We start from the raw sequence: 18,788 nt of genomic DNA, 5'->3' as shown, positions 1-18,788 counted from the left end.
CACTGTTTTTCCTTCATATTTAAAGGGGGGGGGGGTGAAATGCTATTTCATGCATACTGAGTTTTTTACACCGTTAACCCTCTCGGGTCTGAGGTGTTTTGTGGCCCTGGAGGTGTTCTGACATGCTCTAACATTTGTGCTTATTTCTGTTACTTGTGACATTTTCATGGCTAAAGTCTGATTATACTGTATTCAGCACAAACTCTGCTACAATAATATATCAGCAGCATGTGTGTAAAAGTTTGAAGTTTTGAGATAATGACATTTATGCGTGGTTTGTGAAAATACAAAAAACAATTGTCACTGAAATAAGGTCATGAAACCCATACTGATTATTTCTTCACAAGACTTTTGAAAGCTCTATGCGGGAGGCGTGATCACGTCATTAATATGCATGGATTTCACACCTGAGAAAGACAAAGACCCTCCCCTAACGGCCCTATTAGGAGCTATCAGGCCCTGTCATTCTGAGCAACCTTGCACAAAGAATGAGGAGATTAAAAAAAGAATGGCTTTTGATTGTTTGGATTTATTTACAACACAGCATAATCCAAAGATATACAACAAATGACAAAAAGCACACTATTAGAAACAATGATCCAAAGACAGAGACCTTTGTGCCATTCCTAAAAACATTGTACATACCTTTAATTTCCAAGGTGTTTGATTTTCACTTTACCATGTTCATGTACAGAGACTCATGTGAATGTTGACGTCAGCAGGACTCAGTTGCATCTGGGCCCTGTAAAAAAAACCAAAAAAAAAACCTGTGAACATGCTGATATCAAGAGAAACTATAGGGCTGATTTTGGGAATAGATTTTAGATTTTTCTGGTTAAAATTAATTTTTTTAATTCACAGAATACACACACACAAATGTTTCCAACAATAATGAACACCACGTTTGTTGTGCCTTGTAGGCATAGGCTACGTGCAGTGCTGAATAAAATAATAATAACAATTAATTAAGTCTTCCAAAAGATTTCAGTAACAACTACGCTAGAGAAAAATATATTGATTACAATATAAAAACATGAAGCCTAATTGTTTGGTGCGTTTTGCTTTTTAAACGTGTGTTTACGCCGTGTGCAATGCCATATGAACGAGGATGATGCTAAGATATATATACCTACCTGGAGTGGATGAGGCGCATGATATCTCGCTGCGTAACTCCAGAGCGCACCTTGTGCCACAGGTGTATGGTGCAATAGACGGGACGTTAGACCCCTGCTGAAGGCTACAGGGATTTTGTTAATAGAAAGGGCTGGCCATCAATCGTACTACAGGCTGTGGTAGACGATCATTGCATCATAAGGGACATTTGTGTCGGCACTCCCGGTAGTGCGCATGACGCGGCAGTCTTCACCACTTCTGACCTGTACAGGTGAGTCTGTTTACCTTGGTAGATGGTACACTTAATCACTCTCAGATTGAATAAAAATGCAGTTCATATATTATGTTTCATTTCCACATTGATGTACAGTACAGGTCAAAAGTTTGGAAACATTACTATTTTTAATGTTTTTGAAAGAAGTTTCTTCTGCTCATCAAGCCTGCATTTATTTGATCAAAAATACAGAAAAATGTAATATTGTGATATATTATTACAATTTAAAATAATTGGTTTTCAATTTATTATACTTTAAATTATCATTTATTTATGTGATGCAAAGCTGAATTTTCAGGATCATTACTCCAGTCTATCACATGATCCTTTAGAAAGCATTCTAATATGATGATTCATTATCAAAGTTGGAAACAGTTCTGCTGCTTAATATTTTTTCATAACCTGTGATACTTTTTTAGGATACTTTGATGAATAAAAAATAAAAAAAGAAGCAAATTTTTTACAAATAGAAATCTTTTGTAACAACAATATACACTACTGGTCAGTAATTTGGGGTCAGTAATTATATATATATTTTTTAAATAAATCAATACTTTTATTCAGCAAGGATGTGTTAAATTGATAAAAAGTGATAAAGAAGATTTATATTATTAGAAAAAAATTTTTATTTTGAATAAATGCAGTTCTTTTTAACCTTTTATTCATCAAATATATTAGGCAGCAGAACTGTTTCCAACACTCATAATAAATCAGAATATTAGAATGATTTCTTGATAGACTGGATGTCACATGTGACACTGAAGACTGGAGTAATGATGCTGAAAATTCATCTTTGCATCACAGGAATAAATTATTGTTTAAATTATATTCAAATAGAAAACTATTATTTTAAGTTGTAATAATATTTCACAATATTACTGTTTTTTCTGTATTTTTGATCAAATAAACGCAGCCTTGATAAGCATAAGACTTGATAAGCATAAGACTTCTTTCAAAAATGTAAAAAACAATCTTTATGTTTCCAAACTTTTGACCTGTACTGTATGAGTACCAGAAGTATCATCACAACAATTAGCTGCAGAGTTGTTAATTATTGTGCTTATTTATTATAGCCTACATGTTATCTCTACACCTTGTGTGGATATTCTATTCTAGATTCCCTGAGAGACATCCCCAAAACCCAATCGAAATGGAAGGTGTCCAGGTGCCCCTCCTGTTAGCTGGAGATCCAGCCTAACAGTAAGGTATACATTCTCAGTAAAGAAATGCTTGATATCAACTTTAGATTTGTATGATTATGTATTCCCTCCAAATTATTATTTTGCCTATTTTCTTTCTTGGGGGCACTCTCATTTTTTAGCTCTTTTTAACTTGTATAGTGTAGTGATTGTGCTCTAGAATGCAGACAATTGTATTGTCATCTGTAAGTGGCCAGCCCAGTCTAAACCTCAAGCCATTTTCAGTACAGTGGGGTAAAGCTACAGCACATTTTCAAAAACAGTATAGCGTAGGAGTTTGTGACAACAAATGATGCAAGGGAATCTCTTTGCTAACAAACTAGTCTTTCAGCTTTATTGCATTTTTCTTATCGGGAAGCTGGCACAGAATGGCCACAACTGGCTGCCAACAAAATCTTATCAGTGCATTTTCAGTACAGTATTTCCATTGAAAAAATAAGCAAATATATAATGCAAACTGTTCCACATTGTACAATTCAAAAGAAACATGCAATGCTTGATTAATTGTTCTGTATTGTAAAATACTAAACAAAGACAATAACTCTTCTCCTAAATTGTGTTTAAGGCTTCAAAAATATAGTGGATCTTTGTTTTCATGTAGTAGATACCAAAGTACTTACAACATTCCCCTACCTTCCTGTACAAACACACTAAAAATACAACTGAATAAAACGTTCAGTAACACCAAAAGTGCCATTTTAAGATACACCTGAACAAAACGATCAGTAACAAATTCTAGAACTTTATTCTCCTCACCCAATGATTTGGCTCTTAAAAAGGAGGAGTCAGTTCTGGAGAAAGCTTGATGTCAAAATCCCTTTTTGTCAAAATCAGTGAATATCACCTCACGATCCACTACCTGTCCGTACTGTGTGTGCGCTGAAAAAAAGTTCAGTGTTAATACATAGCCTAGGCTCTGTAAATCGGCATGTTGCCAGCTACGATGGCCCCTTTGTTTACATACCAGTTTACAGAGAATAGGCTGTGCATTAACACCAAGTTTTTTTTTTAGCGCACTAAGTTTGGAGAGATAGCGGATCGTGAGGAGATATTTACTGATGTTGACAACAAGCATTCTCCAGAATCGCTGACTCCACCTTTAACAACTTACTCTACTGTAAGTTAAGATAAGCAGTTAATGGCAAGTTAGGTTCCGAGTGAGGAGTTGAGCGTGCAGCATCAGATGTGGGTGGTTGGGTGGGGAGTGTGGTGGAAGGTAAATTGGTGTTGGCCTTGAAATGTATTGTAATTGCCCCTACTTTGTTGTTGGCTCATCCCATCTAAGACTTGAGAGGCTTCTGCATGCCTCTCGGCTGCATTGGCACACCGCTCAAGACACTGAACTGCCTGTGAAATGACTGTGGTGATGGACTCCAATGATTTTTGATCTTGTGCTGCCTGCTCACGTTGTTGATCGAGAAAGGACATGTAGAAGGATCTCATCTCCCCTGCATCATTCTTTCTTGACTGGCGTTGCCATAATCTTGGTGGGTTACTCGGTGTGGCCGATTCTTCAATGGGCAAGGATTTGTCTTGTGCTTCCATAGTTGCAGACACGTTGGCATCACTCAAGCTGCATGTTCCATCTCCTGACTCTTCTGTAAAAAGAATAATGTTCTTAGTCAGAGTGAAGTTATCACAAATGACCCTTTTACTTTGATGTAGGGGAAGGTTTCATGAAAATATGGTTGGTTGTATTAGTCATACAACACATTATATCTACACAAGTTGTTTATTTAAGTTTGCATAAAAGGTTTTGGTTGCACTTTGTTATTTACAGTGCTATATTTCCTCATGTAGTTTGTTTTATTGCCTTTTATTGAAAACCAGCTGAACAGTCGCTGTTGTTTCTAACTCAAGTCAGGCTTTGCCTTCCCCTGTTCAGGGATACATAATGTGCAGCTTATGCATTCATTTATATGGTAAAACAATTTGAGCAACCCTAACCATAACCATACACAATGTAAAGCCCCAGTATTGATTTCTTTTTAAACATATATACAGTATGTGGGGTTTATTCACTAACGCTTGAAACATTAATTTAATAAAAAAATAAAATAAAAATCTTCATACCTGTAGACTCTGTAACGTCTCCCTCATCATTGCTCTGTTTCTCATCAGTAATTGAAGTCTCGGCTAAAATGAACAAGATACAAACGTGAAATGACGTACAGTCCGGATCAAAGCTTAACGTGTTCCTCAAAGTAAATGAGAACGATAACATGATATCTTACCTGAGCTGTTAATATTAGAAGCCAAGGAAGCTACGATGGGCCTTTTGGCTGATCCATCTCATCAAAAAGGTCGAACTTGCCTTTTATTTTCCCTCCGGCACCGCTGCGAGACAACTCTCTTTTTTGACCCATGTATCGCTCTTTGAGCGCTTTCTATTTACTCCGGAGGACGTCCCACGGCTTGTCGTAACCTTTGTTGGTTAAACCAATCAGATTCAAGCATTCAATGGCCCTGTAGTATAAATAAATTATATATATATATATATATATATATATATATATATATATATATTTATAAAATGAGCAGTACAGGTATTGTGGTATTTTTTGTAGCAACTATCCAAACAGGATTTTTTTAAATCTCAATTATATTAAATAAACACTTCTTACATGAGTTTTTCCACTTCCTGTTTGGCCATAAGCAAAACCTCTTTCAAATATGGTTTCCACAAGAGGTCTTGCAGTAAACCTTTGGAGAGAGCAGATAGAAGTTATTTTCCTCTGACAATGATCAATTATATTGAGAAATATTCTTGTTTAATGAGCAATGAATGATCCTCTACCTGTAAACCATTTGATTTGTTGCGCTGTCATCAAAGGCATAATCGAAGCGGAATGTTTGTTTCTCCAAGTATGGAGTCAGGTCCACCTTTTGTTTTGGTTCATGAACCATGACAACATCTTTATTTTGGATAGTGATCACATCTAACTATACAACACAAAAGAGAAATACATTACAAAATACATAAGTCAATAATAAAAAAAAAGGTATATCTTATTTAAAGGTGCAAGTCTCTGAGTTTTTGCAGAACTATGCCCCCTTCTGGCGACACACGAAACTGCAACCAGAGTTGTGCACGCGGTTACGTGGAGTTTGCGTTGGGGTTTGGGATGAACTAGAAGCCGGTCTCTTTGAATCCATCTTCTACTTTTGCAAAAGTCGCTTGAGTTGTCTTCGCTGATGCGGATAATGGCGGCGAATACACAAACCTGCCAGACATAGCCAGGTGAGCGTGAACGCGCATGACGTCACGCCCAGTCGATTCCGTCCCGAATCCCTCTTATTTATTTTAATGTACAGGATTATAGAGGCAATCGCAGTGATCATAGAAGGGCTCATTCAGCCCATCAGGCAATTGTTTAAGCATGTATGGGTTAGAAAAACTGGTATTTTTAACATGAAAAGTTGCTTAATGCACCTTTAAAAAAAAAAAAAAATTGAGTACACCAATTGTCCTATCTGAGGCATTACCTTTTTTATTTAGGGGTCGTTTCCTAACACAAACTATTATTCTGTGCTCTTCAATCTGTCGAAACATGAATTACGTTTTACTTCTCAAAGTAGAAAAGACAAACAAACGAAAAAAAGGGATTAGACTGAATTATAAAATATTGCAGGTTATCTTTTTTTCTTATTAATATATTTTTTGCAAAATCAACATTTAACTGTGATCTTGTACAAACTTTAGGGATTTTGTTGACTTTCACCAGAGCCCGTCTACGGAGAGCCTGCCCACTCCCTATGAAAGGTTGTATCAGTGATTTCAGGCCCCAAAAAAGGCCCAAACATAAATGATCACCTTCATCTAATCTTTCCTAACGGTCCGCTAGCTGCCCGCCCCATAAGCATGCCGTCAAAAAAACGCGTCTCTGTAGGCAGCCTAGGCTCTGAGATCTGCACACAAAAACAATTGGTTTCACCAACCACTCAAAACCAAAATAAATAGTGTTCCAACCAATCACCGACAGGGGGCGGGTGTTGTGAGGTTTTGCGCTCGTGCACGGCTGCACTCAGCCAGCGTCTATCAACGAACAAGAGCAATTGAACATGGCTGAGTCAATCCCCAAGAGGAGGAGGAGGATTAGGGCGAGGGAATACCATCGTGTTTATTCCAAGACACGAATAGTTATCGGGGAGGCTTTTGAAAGGTGGAGATACTGGAGTCAGGTGCGTATGTGTGTGTGTGTGCAGTGCAATGTCTTAGGATGTGTTTGTGAGTTCTGAGGAGTGACTTTGCGTGCAGCCGTGCACGAGCGCAAAACCTCACAACACCCACCCCCTGTCGGTGATTGGTTGGAACACTATTTATTTTGGTTTTGAGTGGTGGTGAAACCAATTGTTTTTGTGTGCAGATCTCAGAGCCTAGGCTGCCTACAGAGACGCGTTTTTTTGACGGCGGGCAGTAGATTAGATGAATGTGATCATTTATGTTTGGGCCTTTTTTGGGCCTGAAATCGCTGATACAACCATTAACGGTTTAACAATTGCACCAATGACTTCCTTAATTAAATCCATATCAATATCATTCCAGTCTGTTGACTTTTTATTCTTAAATTTGCTAACAATTTCAATAATCTCCATTTCCTTAGCTGGTTTCAAAAACATCGAGTTAGGGTTACTGTCTAAATAATCCAATGCCTTCACCTCAGCTTCAATCTGTGGACTTTTAATTTCCTCGGCCAGATTTAATCCCACACTTACAAAAAAAATGGTTAAACCCATTGACCGCATCATTCATGTTGCTTAAAGTCCTCTCATTATCTATAAAATACTGAGGGTAATTTTTATTCTTTGATCCATTCCTGATAATATTATTTAACACATTCCATATACCCTTGATATCATATTTATTATCATTTAATATCTTATTATAATAATCATTCTTACTTATCCGCATGAGACTAGTCAACTTATTTTTATATCATTTGTATTTGTTCTCAGCTTCTATAGTTCTGTGTTTTATTAATTCTTTATACAAGGTGTTCTTTTTTTTGCAAGCATTTTTTTATCCTTTTGTCATCCATGGTCTCTTTAAATGTATGCTTTATGTTAATTTGTTTTAAAGGACAGTGTTCATCATATAATGATTTAAAAGTGGTCAGAAATGTTGCATAGGCTATGGTATCATTATTGGTATCAGTCTCATCATACAATTTTTTCCAATTATATGTAAGTAATTCTCTTCTAAATGTATTTTTTGATTCAACAGTTCTAACTCTCCTGTAACTAATCTCATTAACTTCCTTGTTATTCACATGCTCACAAACACACATCACAAAAACTGGCAAATGGTCACTTATGTCATTTAGTAGCAACCCACTCTTTAGACTATTGTCCATTCTGTTTGTGAAAATGTTGTCAATTAGAGTTGCACAGTGAGGTGTTATTCTGCTTGGTTTGGTTATAAGTGGTAAAAGGTTCGGTACGTCCCACTGTATTGACGTCTCAGTTCGGTTCGGTTTGGTTCATTTAGGTGGAGTGGGGGGTTTAGAAAGCTAAAATTGCTTCTTTTTTTTTAAACAGTGCTTTTATTAACAAATTGTGTCCTTGTCTTTAAATTAATTCAATTACAAGTAAACGTTTCGCAAGGATAAAACAAATTATCTGCTAATGCTGTAAACTATATAGGAGCCCTTACTTGCACATTACTATAACATTAAAGCTTAACAACAGAGCCTAGACTTTTAGCCTAAATTCAGTTGCTATTTATTTTTAGATATAATAATAATCAACACTCAAGTAACAAATTGTATGAAAACATGTAAACTGCACATAAGGCAGTTTTTACATTAACATTTTTACTCTAATTTATTATTGAAATATAATCATTTACACAGTTGCTGTCATTTTCATGACAGATATTTTAAACATACATTAAATAATCGTCATTAACAGGTTAAGTAAAATATAATATATAGTGCATTTATTTAGTGAAAGAGTTCATTTCCTTAGCAAACCTATGGGCACCAAACCCAAGCTATGGGCACTGAATGACTTGCCTGAGGTAAATAAAGCTATGTGAAAAACTAAGCGTTTTAATGACGTATTTCCGCTGTTGAAACACTGACTGAGCGATTACACGAGTTATGATGCCTTTCAGTAAGTATACTGTATCTTTCAACATACCTTCAGGTGTCCATTCATGTTTATTCTGTAACTGAGGAAGAGAATCGCGTTTACTCACGCTCTGCGCTGCCACTTTAAATGAGGAGCCTAGTACGGTGATCTGTCACGCCACATCAAAGAGCGCCAAAACCACATTTAATGTTTGAATTTCGTGATCAAATAGACAGAATTTGAAAGATTACACCTTGCTTATTATCGAATGTAACAAAACACTGAACTTATTGCAATTAAATGGTTTGGCAACGCTGTATTCGTTGTGTACACATAACAGCAGGGACAGCAGGGACAGCAGGGGGCGGGGCGGGCGTGTTCGGTACGCCATGAGAGTATCGCGATTCGTATCGTGGGTGGTGTATCGCGTTTATTCGGTTCGGTTCGAATATCGTTACACCCAGCTAAACGGACCTGGGCCGGGCTCATTCTTTCCAACGGCCCAATACCGGAACAGGTTGGAATTACGGATCAGAGACAGATCTGGGCCAGCACTGGCCCAGTACAGTTTTTAATGCCATGACATGTGGTGCAGATCTGGCCCAGATCCGTGACTCATATTTTACATCTGGGGCTCATTTGGCCCTGGTCTGTGATTCATATTTAGTCTATCAGACAATTAAGGCACAAACACCCAGACAATTAGTAATTTTCAAAAAACTTTTTTATATTAAAAAGGCAATACAAACCAAAATAAATAAATAATAATAAAAAACAACTAATGTGAACACTGCACTCTCATGTAATTTATTGCTCATTAGTTGTGTGACCGGGCACGGCGGCCACCCCCACGGTCGCATGCCAGATTAAACCACCTGATGGTATACTGGTTTATCTCGGTGTCTGTGGCTTTTTCAGACATCCGATTCTTCCTCACTGCTCCTGTAAGATGTACAAAAAGCACACAAAGCAAAGAAACAAAGAGTAAATATTAGATTCAATATTCAAAGATTCTTTATTACATGACATTATAGTAAAATGCTTGCACAAATAAATAATAATAAATGTGACTAAAGTGGTGTGGAGTGAGTAGTATGAAGATAAAAGAGTATCAAAACTCGAGAGCACGTAGATGTGAATTTGAGAACAATAAATATTCATACTTGTACATGAACATTTACACTCACAGCGGGTTTCGTGACATCATCGCGTACAATATCCCATTTTTGGGACATCCCATTTCATTGGCTAGTCGGCAACCAATAAACCGGCTCCTTTGAACACCCCCGCTCCCGTCCCCCTTTCTCTCTCGCCGCCACTGAGTTGCAAGTCCACAAGTTAGTTTTGCAACTTGCGCGAAAAGGGTAGCAAAAGTCAAGGCGCAAAATTTGAAATTGCAGTGACAGATTTGAGAAGTTGCAAGTGTCTATTTGAGGTTGTACTGCGAATGTTAATGTAAGATTAAATGCAAATATATATTACAAGTTTTTGCGTGGCATTGTATTTCTGTGAATGGCATTTTACACATTTCACACACATGTATGAATATTTATTGTACAAGTTCTCAAATTCACATCTACGTGCTCTCGAGTTTTGCTACTCTTTTACCTTCATAGAGTAGTGAGTGAATGAATGAGAGAGTGGTGATTAAGTAAAGTGAAAGGCATCTATATATAATACTTACGAGCCATAATGGCCTTGGTTGCCATCTCGCTGAATTTCTTTTTGTTATTCATCCCCTTCCAATTTATTGATTTTGCTACACTGTCAGCAAAAATGTGAGCCAAAATGTTAAATGTGATGTGTTTCGTATCTCTTCCACCAATGGAGGCCAGCATTCCCACCTGTAGAAACAAGAGACAAAATTAGTGAGAAGAGATTGATAAATGATAGAGAGGTATGGGCAACATAGCAATGGGTGTGGGACATATATCATGTCATGAATTACATCTTGAGGGAATAAGCTTACAGGTTTATATGGTTGAATCAGTTTTCCCTTAATGGGACAGGCTAAGATTTGTTAGCTGTAAACCTTTACCATCTAAATCCATAAAATCCCATTCATTCCAATGGGAAAATGTATTTTGAAGGCAAATATATTAAATTGGCCAGTATCACCGGGCACCCTCCCACATCTTATTGAGATGCCCCTTGACAAGCAGCCATATCACCCTGTAGCTCAAGACCGGTTACCCACTGAAGCTAAGCAGGGCTGAGCCTGGTTAGTACCTGGATGGGAGACCTCCTGAGAAAACCAGGTTGCTGCTGGAAGAGGTGTTATAAGGCCAGCAGGGGGTGCTCACTCTGTGGTCTGTGTGGGTCCTAACGCCCCAGTATAGTGACGGGGACACTATACTGTCAATGAGCACCGTCCTTCGGATGAGATGCTAAACCAAGGTCTTGACTCTCTGTGGTCATTAAAAATCCCAGAATGTCCTTCGAAAAAGATATGCCCAGTGGCCTCTGACCATCATGGCCTCCTAATCATCCCCATATACTGATTGGCTTCATCACTGTCTCCTCTCCACCAGTAAGCTGGTGTTCTGGCGCAATATGGCTGCCGTCGCATCATAAGGTGGAGCTGCACATTGGTGGTGGTTGAGGAGATTCCCCCCCTTATATCTAAAGCGCTTTGAGTGCCCAGAAAAGCGCTATATAAAATGTAATGAATGATGACAACAAAAAAAAGCATGAATGAATGTTAGTGGACTTAGATGTTATATAAGCATAAATACCAAGTGCTGTTTTTTGGCTGTGTTGCCTGGGTTTTTCAACCACCCTTCAAAGTGATCGACCTCCTCGAGGGAGGCTAGGGGCAAGGAGATCTCCTCCGGCATCTCCACAACAGGCTCAGCGGCTGCCATTCTGGCCATGATCACGCTCATATTCAATGAAAGCTGATTCATCTGTTGCTTCATGGTCTCCATTAGTGTCAGCATGTGGAGGTCAGCAGCTACAAAAACAACAGCAAATTTAAAGACATGATATGAATTCTAAATGTAGCAAAAGCAGACAACACAGAAAATACTACATACTGTAATTGAAATCATTTTTTAGAAACATTGTTTTAACATTGTTTTTAATATTTCTGAGTGAGTTTCTCAATGTTAAAATTATCTGTATTGGTTTTATGGTTCATGTGATTCAACATTGTGTAAGCATATGTTAAGTTGTTAATGCTGTTGCTATGTCTGCGCAATAATTCACTTACGTGTACAGATGATTGGGTCCTTCCCAGAACGCCCCATATTCAGACTGGGCATAAATACTTCAGTGGCTCTTTCTCTGTAGCTAGTTGCCAAACCATCAGAGGACATCCCGGGAGGTGGATGGGGTAGAGACAGATCTGTGTAGTTGTTCTGAGATGAACAGTCGTAAGGAGATTGGAATAACTGCTGAAGAGGTGTAGTAAATGAGGGGGGCCTTGAAGGGGAGCGTGGTGGAGGTGGAGAAAATGAGGATGGCACTGGAGGGGAGAGTGGTGGAGGCGGAGAACAGGAGGATGGCACTGGAGGGGGTGGTAGTGGAGGTTGGGCGAAGTAGGATGGCCCTGGAGCTGGTTGGTTGCTAAACAATAATCATAAAACATAAGGGAAGGGTTATAATGGAGATATTTTAGTGACATTTGGAACAGAAGAGTTCTAAAATAACAGCAATTTAATAGTTTAACAATTGATTTCCACAATAGGACAAATACTGGTTATATTTACCATGTGGGGGTTAATGAGGGTCCTGAAGATGGCCGATGTTGAATGGTGTTGGTGCCTTCTTGGGTGCAGGCTCTCTGTCACTGTCTTCAGTATCACCATAATGGTGCCTAATTTTTAGGAGAGACACATTTCACTTAGACTGACACTTGCACTTTCACACGGAACACACACAAAGCTACATAAATCACATCACTTGGCACTTGCACTTTCACACACTAGCGCCTCTTACACTAACACTAGAGCTGCACGATTCTGGCTAAAATGAGAATCACGATTTTTTTGCTTGGAATAAAGATCACGATTCTGAAAAGCTTCATTATTTTAAAGATCTACAAACCATGAACATTAGGTTACCAAACAAGATAGAAACAAAATAAGACATAATACTCTTTGCTTCAGTCAAATTTAAACAAATGCAGTAAACAAAAAGTTTAACATTCAAATGCTAATTCAGTACACGTCTTACATTAGTATTTCTATGTACGTGACAAATAAAATCCTTGTATCCTTGTATTATATCCATTTAAACCTGACAAATATCATAAACATGATTCTCTCTTACATAGGTTTAGGTGTTCTTTTGCCTCGACCAACTTCCTCATTTTCATCATCAGAGTCTAGCTCCGATGTGTCACATATCAGTGACTGTTTCATCCCTTGCCAGGCTGACAGGAAGTCACCTAAAATAACATTTACATAGGTAAATCACCGGCATTAATCTTGACTCGAGATATTAACAAAATAGTTACTGTTGGCTATCGGGAGACACAGTAAAAGGAAATAATAACAACTCAACAAATGTATACCATATGTCTTCAAAAGTCTGACAGGATGCTTTGACCAGTTGTGGCCTGGCACCTCGGCAAACTTCACAGCTTTGTTGATCCTCTCATCGCTTGTGTAATTTGGCCAGAAAGTAAAACCGTAATTGTACCATGACTGAGGCACCACAGACACAGACTTCTTGCCATCAAAAATATTGCACAACACAGAAAATTCTTTTGAGAGAGAGAGAGAGAGAGAGAAAGAAAGAAATCAGCATTACCGTGCCTGAAAAAAGCATTCTTTAGCCCCCTGAAAATAATCAGGTTTCAAGTATGAATGGTGAGTACTTTTCATAAACACTGTATATTGCTGGTGTGTCTGTTGTGTATGCATTTTTATTAACAAAATACATTTTACTGGTGTCATGAAAGTGTACTTACATGTACATAAAAAAATTGATGTAACGTAGAAGATGATGCTTAAGAAACTAAAATCTAACCACAACTAAGAACAGACTATCAGCTGTAATACCACCCTACCCAAAAATGAAAAACTAGAATTTATCAAACAACTGATCAAACAACTGATTCTAATTCAAAAACAGCAAACTACTTTATCATTTCACAGAATGTAGAATTGGTATGGATGCAAAACCTCTTCTATATGGGAATAATACACATTTATATGCAACTGCACACACTTTGGCATACATGCATTGTTCTGATAATTGAGAGACACTGTAGATATTCAGAAAGTCTGAACTGAATGGATAGGTAAAGAAGATGGACTTATCAGTAAACCTTCTATAAACTAAATAGATGCCATCATGACACTCAACAATATTGTCAATCTTACAGATGTCACCAGCAATGGCAAATACGTTGTTTCCTGTTGAGACTTTGATAGTCCACTGGTTAGAAACCATTTGGCTGTACTGCCCTTTAACCTTTCTAGAGGCAAGCTCATTTGGAACTGGTCCAACAAAATGTGGCTTTTTCAAAGACACCGGTGTTCTGTTACTGTCAATGACTTGATTCTGTTGATTTTGCTCAGACAATCGACGTAGCATTTGGGCAAGGGGGCGTTGGGGTTTTCTGACAAGTTTCTTGAGTTTCTGCAAGTGGTTCTCATACGGGAAAGCTGATATATTATCAAGACAACCATGCTGTCTCACCTCTTGGGCTAAGTGTACTAGTGAATGCACATTGTACACAATTGCCTCCTTGCCATATATTTCACCAAAATGCGTCACAAACATATGGAGCAATCTTTCGGCATACTGCCAGTGCACCGAGGACAAGGTTGGGCTGACTAAAATGGCAATGCTGGAAAACAGCAGCATAAAATTCTTGTAAATATTGGTGTCCAAGTATGAAGGCAGAATGACAGGTCCAATGTACAACAAAAACATCCTTAATTCCGTTGCCTTCCACCTGTCAATGTCCCTCAATGTTCTGGGTTTTCTTGCAAATTCCAAAGGAATATAGTTGCGCAAACTGTCAGACATCCGGTCAACAATCGAAGCAGGTAAACGGAATCTGAGAGGTCCTCTAAGCCAAATGTTCAGAATCTTCCTAACGACACCTAAACAAACAGAATGCATGTAATCACCTGGAAACTGAGATATCATCCCTACGTTCAACCCCTGGAAAGGGTTAGGGCCATGGTGATGTTCTTCATTATGTTTTTGGGCAAATGATTCATCTGTCCTGAGTGGGCAAGAGACTAAGGGAAAGGTCATTCTGCCAGATAGATACTCTCCTTTCTGGGCACATTTATCACATCCAAAATATCCATTGTGACTCTTAATGTTTTTTATAAAAGCCCGGGCAGGTGTATCACATATGACAGAATCTAACTTAACAAAAATCCTTTTGCCCTCAAAGTCAATACCACTCTCCAACTCTTTCAACTCAGAAACAAAATCTTCCAAAAAGACTTCCGCTGGCTTTGGTTTATGTGGTCCACAGAACAATGCAATCACAACAGGTTCTTTAATTGGAAAACTTAGTAAACATCCTAAAATTGGCCACACCTGAATCCCACTACTCTTGAATAAGGGCAATCCATCAATATTGACTTGGAGTTTTAGTGTGCACCCATCTGCAAATGACTCAAATGCCTGTCGTAGCTTCTGCTTAAAGGAGGACAGGATGCCAATATAGTAATAGAGTCCTTCACATTTGTTTTCTATGCTATACGTGATTCTGGTCTTAAGGAGGGTTCTGGCATCCTTTGGCAGGTCAGGGTGATGGAGTCTCAGCAGGCCAAGAAGAGCTGTAAGAGCTACCAGGGAAACTCCAAAAGTTAATGCCCAGTTGCGTATACTATCACCAAGGTTAGATGTCTGATCTGTTTCATCAGAATCTTGGTCTGAGTAAGACTCCTCCTCAGATCCAAGCAGGTCCATCCTAAAGGACTGCTCGTGTGATGTGTCCTCCTCTCTAATGTCCTCCTCTATCATCTCTTCATTTCCAGTCTCCTCTCTCTCCTCCATGTCACCCTGCATATTCTCCAAGACTGTCTCTGCTACTCCTTCCCTACATCCAGGCTGTCCTTCCACTACATTTTCCCCACTACAACACTGGGAAGCAAAACTTTCATTGTGCATATCCCTAATTTGTTGAAGCCCTTTCTGAACTTCTCTACGCGCTCTCCATCTAATGGCGGCCCCAGAGAGGAGAGTTTCTCTTGAATCCATCCTTCGCGAGCTGTTGAAAAAAATCCTTAATCGAGAGTACACGTGTAGTGGAGACCATGTGTCAAGTGCAAAAACATGATTTTTGAAAATAACAACAACAAAATAACGACAACTTACATTGCAGTTTGCAGTTTGCAAAGGGGGCAGGACCCGGACAAAACCTAAAGGGCACAGTACAGAGAAATGAAAGACAAATTATTTTTTATCTACACAAAAGATTCACCTCTTAGACCTAGGTAAACACTGACAGCTACTGTCAGAAATCTGTATAGTGTAGTGCAAGTTTTAAAAAAAAGCTCTCCTCTTCAAACAATTAAAATATGAGTTAGAAATGATTGTAGCACAGGCCTAATTGTATTTGTAATCATATTAGGGAGCAGGTACATCATACCATGCAGTGCATTACATTGCATTAGTTGTATTTTGAAGTGTATCTTACAAGTAAATACCATTGATTAAGGGTATGCGGATTAGTTTGAAGCTGTCAAGAACATGGGTCATACAGTATGTGACCTGGAAGCACTTCCCAACATGATAGTGAAGTTGCATTTAATAAATGTTGTAAAACAGGTTATTGGAGGGCAGCAGCACTGACCTGTATACGTTAACTTTTTTTGCACATAGCACTGGTGCTATAGAGGTTGAAAGTTTTGTAGCACAGGCCAAACATTTGTAGCACAAGTATAGGCAATATGGAAAAAATATCATATCAGAATTTTTTTCAGGATTCACGATTTTATCACAATTCTTTTTAATTTTGGTTTTACTATTTTGCAAGTGACTGAGCAGTAGCCTACAGCCAAACTAATTTTCATATTTTAAAAACAAAGCCTTACAAGGTTACAAAATATATAATAAAAAAAGAAAGGCAGACATTTAGTGGGCAAAAACAAAACAATCTTTATGTCATTATATTTTATGTGTTATTAAAAATAAGAACAAAGATACACATTACATGTGATAAACTCCTGTGCCGGGTTGCGCCAATAGACCATGAGATAGAACATTGGCCAGGTTGAGCCAATATCGTGTATCCAGAGATATTGTCAAAACAAGCATCAGCTATCAATTTAAGGCAAGACATAGTTTTTTTCAAAAACATAGTTTTTTTTTTTCACTGGTCAATTTTGAGATTTTGGGATATTAGTCTGCAATAACATGTCTTCTTTCAGACTTGTGGTGAAAAAAAAGTCTGAAATACACATTTAGGTCTTTATTTTACTGCACTTTGTCTGTTTGCGTCTGTAGATTTCTGCGATCACTGTCTGCACCGTCAACACACACCGTAGAAAGCGCTCTCTCTCTCTCTCCTGTCCTGTACAATGCTGTGGATCCAAATATGGTCATTTCCTTTTTATTGCCAACCAATCGTGAAAGTAAAAGTGGGGTTTTAAGTCTAAATGCGCAATCTCATTGGCTGATGCAAATTTCTGATGCCGGTTTTCTCAAAATGACTTTTCTCTCAAACTCCAAGTCCGAAATCTCCACTTCAGTAGCACCTATATACACCAAACTCTTCAGTCTTGTACCAGTTACCTAGTTATATTATGAAGACATTTACATAAGGATTTGTAAATATATTATTCCTAGCCTGATTTATATAACACTTTTATTTAAAAAAAACATGGCGAAAATCAATTTAAGGCTATTGACAGTATATTCTGATTTACAGGATAACAAAAGTAGATATCCATAAATCCCTATGTCTTCATAATATAACTAGGTACAAGACTGGACAGTATAGGTGCTACTGAAGTGGAGATTTCGGACTTGGAGTTTGAGAGAAAAGTCATTTTGAGAAAACCGGCATCATAAATTTGCATCAGCCAATGAGATTGCGCATTTAGAGTTAAAACCCCACTTTTACTTTCACGATTGGTTGGGAATAAAAAGGAAATGACCATATTTGGATCCGACAGCATTGTACAGGACAGGAGAGAGAGAGAGCTTTCTACGGTGTGTGATGACGGTGCAGACAGTGATCGCGGAGCAGCGGATGATTTATAACGCCAACTTTTGATAAATTTATGAGAAATCTACAGACGCAAACAGACAAAGTGCAGTAAAATAAAGATCTAAATGTGTAGTTCTGACTTTTTTGTCTGAAAGAAGACATGTTATTGCAGACTAATATCCCAAAATCTCAAAATTAACCAGTGAAAAAACCCCGATGTTTTTGCCTGCCATGTCCTTAAGAGGATTTAGCATGTCCAATGTATGTATTAAATTATTATTAGTATGACTGTAGCCTATTATTATTATTATTATTATTATTATTATTGTTGTTATTATTATGATTATTATTAGGGAAGGCCTACTTTTATTGTTAAATTGATAGGTTATTATAATTAATTTGCCACGCAATAATTTAACTGCGCATCACCGCAACAGACACGCTGCGAGGATAATAATATATAGAAGCTGCTTAGGCTGAAAATTATCTAAAAACATTTAGGTCGATTATACAATGAATTATAGGCCTAAAATTAAAGTTATTAACAGTCTATAAATAATATGTCCGAGTCCGAACACTGCAATAATCAGGCATCAATGGAAATTAAAAACCGCTTTAGGCTATTTCACAAACAGCTTGTTTAACAAATTAATAAAAGAGGCACATCGCAGAGGCTAGAAGACGTAGCCTACTATGGTTTATCCATTTTTCAACACGAACTGGAGGTAGCTGCTATAGCAACAGTAATTTGCAGCTAGTTTAGCTAACGTATCGACATATCACGTCGCACTGTAGGCTACAGTCGGTAGCCTATAATACAGTGAGACTTGATATGGTACTGACGTCGAACTAGTTAATGTATTTGGACGTGGGAAGTCATTAATTTGTTATTGTTGCAGACAGCTAGCAGCGGTCACCGCTGGTAGGTAACGTTAGTGGGTGCGCTATGGCTATAACGATTTTGCAGATAACACACAATGGACACGATATTCAGCAATTT

This window comes from Rutilus rutilus (genome assembly GCF_951802725.1).
Source record: "Rutilus rutilus genome assembly, chromosome: 4".
In the NCBI taxonomy this organism is placed as follows: Eukaryota; Metazoa; Chordata; class Actinopteri; order Cypriniformes; family Leuciscidae; genus Rutilus; species Rutilus rutilus.
The sequence above is the reverse complement of the archived record's forward strand: the minus strand, read 5'-3'. Positions refer to the sequence as shown.